We start from the raw sequence: 6,276 nt of genomic DNA on the forward strand, positions 1-6,276 counted from the left end.
TTTTTTTTTTTTTTTTTTTTTGCCAGTTCTGGGCTTGAGCTCAGAGCCTGAGCACAGTCCTTGGGATTTCTCAAGGCTAGAGCTCTACCACTTGAGCCTCAGCACCACTTCCAGCATTTTTTTCTATGTATGTATTACCGAGGAATCGAACCTGGGTCTTCATGCATGCTAGGCAAGCACTGTACCACTGGGCCAAACTCCTGGCTACTTAATTTTGTTTTTTGAGACAATCTTGCTTTTTAGTCCTGGATGTCTTCGAACAGAAGATCCTTCTGTCCTCAGTCTCCTGAGGTTTGCTTCTTCATTCTTAAAAACTGAGACCTTAGCTGGGTGTGGTGGCGCATGCTGTAATCCTAGCTACTCAGGAGGCTGAGATCTGAGGATCAAGGTTCAAAGCCAGCCTGGGCACAAAAAGACCTGAGACTCTTATCTCCAAATAACCTCTAGAAAATGGGAAGTGGGACTGTGGCCAAGGGTAGTGTGGTAGCCTTGAACTGAAGAGCTCAAAGACAATGCCCAGGCTCAGGGGGCAGGGTGGTAGCTTTGAGCTGAAGAGCTCAGGGACAGTGCCCAGGCCAAGTTCAAGCCCTATGACCCACCCCAAAAAACCCCCTAAAAACAAAAACAGACCTCTCTCTCAACGAGATTATTTATTTATTTTTTATGATTCAAACCCTGAAAGCACAGCAAGTATTTTTAGTCTATCATTTCACTTTTCAGCTCTTTTAAAAATTAACTATAAGCTGAATGCCAGTGGCTCACACCTGTAATCCTATCTACTCAAGAGGCTGAGATCTGAGGATCATGGTTTGAAGTCAACCCGGACAGAAAAGTGCCTGTGAGACTCTTATTTCCAGTTAATCATTCAAAAACTGGAAATGGTGCTGAGGGTCAAATGGTACAGTGTTAGTCCTTAGCACAAAAGAGACTCAGGGACAGCACCCAGGCTCTGAGTTCAAGCCCCACAACCAACAAAAGTAAATAAGTAAGTATTATGAAGGTCTTTAAACAAATATATAAGGGCCACTTTTTCATTGAAAATAGTATGCTAAAATGATTTAAGTTTTTACTTCCCAAGCTTTAGAAGGTTGATTTCTGTAAATAAAAGCTGTTCTCTAAGAGTACCTATGGATTTTTTCTTAACACTGTGTCATAAACTACTGCTCATAATTGCTTTGAACACCTCTTCTGAGGCCCATAAAGCCTTTGGGGCCCACTTTGTTCTCCAGTACTGTTGTAAAACACTTCCAAGCAGGAGTGTATTTCTCCTATAAGGTATGCGAGAAAGCTGGTTCTTAGTTTGGAGTCAATGACTGTTAGCAGGGTAGGTCTTATGGAAGACACATGTCACTGCTACTGCCTCAGGTAAAGCCTTTGCAGGATAGGCAAGGGCAGGCTGCTCTCCTCTAAACCTTAACTCTCCTGGTCTCTGTGATTTTCTACCTCCAAAATGGCACTGGTGCTTCTTGCTATGTTGGTATGTTTCCCCAGATAGTCTTGAGTTCCTGGGATCAAGTCATCTCATGCCTCCTGGGACTACAGATATGCAGCACTGCACCTAGTCTAGATGCTCATCAGTGGATACATGGTACAGAAAAGGTGGCATTTATTACTATTCAGCAATAAAGTACAAAATAGTGTTGCTTGTAGGTAAATGGATGATTAATATATGTAACAAACCAGACTCATAAAAGATAGGATGCATGTTTTCCCTCATGTAGAGCCTAGAAATGAGGAGGTCATGAAAGTAAGAGGACTGTTGGGGAAGAGGAAAGGAATCAAGGAGGTTGGAAGAATGGGAGGATAATGGGTAAGGTGAGCATAGTCAAAGCAGAAGAAATACATGTATGAAAACATTACAAATCTACATTAATTACCACTACTAATAAAAGAGTAAAAGGTAAGAAAAGGAAATAAAGATTTGAACATAAACTGAAATAAAAAAGTAAGAGAGAAATTGACCTTCCCTACGATCCCGCCATACCACTTCTGGGCATCTACCCTGAACATCATAACCCAAGATATGATAAGGACACTTGCTCAGATATGTTCATCTCTGCACTATTCATAATAGCCAGGCCATGGAAACAATCCAGATGCCCTACTGCAGATGAATGAATACAGAAAATGTGGTATATATATATACACAATGGAATTCTACATAGCCAACAGACAAGATAAAATAATGACATTTGCAGGGAAGTGGATGAATCTAGAGCAAATCATGTTGAGACAAGTCAAGACCAAAGGGAAAAAAAGGCACATGGTATCCTTAATATGTGGCTATTAGATCCAAACAGTACAAGATCGAGGACTCAATATTTGCATACCCAATGTTATGGACATGGTAATGGAAATATAAACATTAACTATATAGACATAAAAACCTACAACTCTATAGACATGTTTTATTTCATAAACTAATATGTATCTATGACATACAAATCCTTAGCCTAATTTTGATTAAGTTCTAGAAACTAGTGCCAGTGATTGTATATAGAGATTCCCTTCTTGAACACTTGTTTCTTAAACTTGTCATTTGAAATATGATGTAAAAATCAATGTTAATAAATTCTTTAATAAAAAAAGTAAGCCAGAGTAAGAAAGACAAAAAAAAGTAAGAGAGAAAAATCAATAAAGCAAAAGCCACTTTTTTTTGTTGCCAGTCATGGGGCCTGACCTCAAGGCCTGAGCATTGTCCTTGGGCTTTCCTCAAGGCTAGTGCTCTACCACTTGAACCATTGCACCACTCCCAGCCTTTCTTTGTATGTGGTATCGAGGCAAGCACTCTACCTTTTTTTTTTTTGGTCATGGGGCTTGAACTCTAGGCCTGGGCATTGTTCCTGAACTCTTCAGCTCAAGGCTACTGCCCTATCCTTGGAGCCACAGCCCCACTTCCAATTTTCTAGTGATTAATTTTGAGATAAGAGTGTCACAGACTTTAGTGCCTGGGATGGCTTTGAACCTCCATCCTCAGATCTTAGCCTTCTGAGTGGCAAGGATTACAGGTGTGAGCCACCACGCCAGGCTAAAAGCCAGTTTTGAGACCAATAATACTGGCAAGATTCTGATGTGACTGATAGTGGGCTGGGGGAAGAACAAACTACCAAAGTTAGAAATGAGATGGATGTTGGGGGGTGTGAGGGGGGAAGGGAAATGGGTACCAAGACATGTGAAAGGGTATCAATGTATGTGAATTAATGCACCTTCTATCTGGCAAATATCATGTAACCCTTTTACTAATTACAATAAAAATGCAAAAAAAAGAAATGAGATGGATGATATCACTATGGATTTTATGAATTTCAAAAAGACACTAAATATTTTAAGGCAGGTGCTAATGGCTCATGCCTGTAATCCTAGCTATTCAGGAGGCTGAGATGAAAGAATCACAGTTCAAAGGACAGGAAAACCTGTGAGATTCTCATTGCCAATAAACTACTCACAAAAATGCAAATGTGGCACTGTGGCTCAAGTGGTAGAGTGCTAGCCTTGAGCACAAAGAGGCCCAGGGACAGTGCCCTGGCCTGAGTTCAAGCCTCAGGACTAGGGGAGGAAGAGCAGTAGGGGCAGAACATTTTAAATAATTTTGTGTCAATGATCTTGATAATTTACATGAAATAGGTAAAATCCTTCAAACACACTGATTTGTAAACAGGGAAATAAGTCTTCCTTGTGGGACCTTTGAGGGTTATTCTAACATACTAGTGTAGGTTACAGGGAGACATGAAATTAAGTCATTTATTGGATCCACATGTCCTAGAAAATGGAGACTTGGCATGCCATCGAAGGCCACAGAGGAGAAGTAAACCAAAGGAACACTTTAATGAAGCAGATAAGGAGTTGAGAGTGAGACTCATGCAAATGCCCTTAGAAAAGGTCAGAGTGGGGTCAGTAGTTTGGCCTAGTGGTAGAGACCCGGGTTGGATTCTTTGGTACCACATACATAGAAAAAGCTGGAAGCGGTGCTGTGGTTCAGGTGGTAAAGCTCTAGCCCTGAGAAAGTCCAAGTGCAAGCCCCAGGACTAGCCAAAAAAAAAGAAAGAAAGAAAGAAAGAAAGAAAAAAGAAATGGTCAGAGTGGATTCCACTATACTTATCACTCTGGTTCATCTGATTGTTTGGACAGTGTACTCGCAACTTGTTAGTGGAGATGTTGAAGCATCAGGACAATAAATTAAAAATTACAGGGCTGGGTGTTTGGCCTAGTGGTAGAGTGCTTGCCTAGCATGCATGAAGACATGGATTCGATTCTTTGGTACCACATACATAGAAAAAGCCAGAAGTGGTGCTGTGGCTCAAGTGGTAGAGTTCAAGTCTTAATAAAGGCCAAGTATAGTGTTCAGGCCCTGAGTTCAAGCCCTAGGACTGGCAGAAACAAAAATTACAACACAGACATAAATCTACCAAGCAAATTCGATAATAAGATAATCTTATTAGCTCTAGATTTATTAGAGGAACTCAAGTTGTATTTAAAAATCTTCCCATGGTATGCTCTTGTGGCTCACAATTGTAATTCTAGCTATTTCCAGGAGTCTGAAATCTGAGGATTGTTGTTTGAAACTAGTCTGGGCTTCACAACCAAATAGGCTTTTTCCTAGGAATGCAAGGTTGGTTTAACATTTAGAAGTTACTCAAAGTAACTCAGCTGAACAATTTAAAAAACAGCACTCAATAATAATATAAAACAAGTATTTGAAAATATTAAATTCACAATTATTAAAAAAAACTCACAGCAAACTAAGGGTAGGTAATCCTTCAATTTGTTAAAGGGTATCTACTGAAAACCCACAGCTAACATATGTCACATTGAAAGGAAAATGGTTTCTTTCTTAAGGCAGGGCCTGTAGGCCCTTTGGGAAATGGAGGTTACAGTACTAAGGTTCATGGTACTATGGCATTTTTTTTTAAGGCACCTAAATTAGACAGGAGAAAGCAAAATAATCATTATTTGCCTGTAATATAATAATCTATTCGATTCTGTTAACTTTCAAGAGAAAAAGTCCCGTGAAACACACTATTGCTAGAAATAATGAGTTTTATAGGGATGCAGTAAACATGATAAACATGAAAAATTGTATTTGTAGTGCTGGAGATATGGCTCAAGTGGTAGAGGGCTTGCCTAGCAAGCACAAGGCCCTGAGTTCAAACTGCAGTACTTCCAGAAATTGTATTTCTATATACTAGCAACAGATAGCCCGAAACTGAAATTAAGAAGATTCCATAATAGTAACATAAAAATGGAAACCTCATGGATAAATCTGATAAAAATGTGCCATTTTTTTCCACAAAAGCTTCAAAACCGACTAGAATAAAAGAACAATTGAATAAATGGAGCTATAGATGGTGTTTGTGTATTAGAAGACCAAAAAAAAAAAAAGTCAAGGTGTGATATGTAGATTCAGTACAATCCTAAACAAAATCTTAACAGGATCTGTGTGTGTGTGTGTGTGTGTGTGTGTGTGTGTGTGTAGACACTGACAAATGATAGTAGCAATCTGCACAGAAATGTAGGGCCAACATATATTTAGAAAAGTTGTTTATAGTACTTTTCTTCATGACTTATAAAACCACAGTAATCCGAACAATCTGAAGAAAGCAGAGATTAAGTGAAAAGCACAGGGAGTCCGGAAATAGATGTACGCATATATGGTGTACTGATGTTTAATGATATTGCGAAGACAATGCAGTGGAGAAGCGGAAATGTTTTCAACAAATATGCACAGCCGTGTAAAGTTACTCATCTGGAAAAACAAAGTTGTCATTTGTGAAAGCAAAATTCTTCTTTCCATCTGTATCAAGAATTCTTCACAAATTTTGTGCCAGCCATTTGGCTTCCACCCTGGACCCGCGCTCTACCACTTGGTCCAAAGCTCCTCCACCCGTTTCCGGTGAGTAACTGGAGATGAGTTCCAGGCTTCCAACTGCCATCCTCGGGTCTCAGCCTTCCGAGTAGCTAGGATCTGGGCTTACAGACGCCTGGCTTCTTTCCATCATCTACAGAAAATGAGGTTTAAACCTGCGTGAACAAAGGAGAACTCACGTTAATTCCCCGTCCGGACCACTGGTAAAGCAAACCGGCCCCTGGACAGCAGGCGAGGAGACCCTGCCTCACAGATTGTCAGCGCGCAGCCGCCGTGCTGTGTTACGTCCAGATACGTGTAGGTGGGTGGCAGCGAGAGTCAGCCCTCACGGGGGCAGCTTCACTCGACACACGTGCCTTCGATAGCCATGTGACTAGCGTGCTGTTCTCGCGTGGCGCGAGAAGAGTCTTGTG

Source organism: Megascapheus bottae, chromosome 5, assembly GCF_031878675.1.
Source record: "Megascapheus bottae isolate mThoBot1 chromosome 5, mThoBot2.hap1, whole genome shotgun sequence".
NCBI lineage: Eukaryota > Metazoa > Chordata > Mammalia > Rodentia > Geomyidae > Megascapheus > Megascapheus bottae.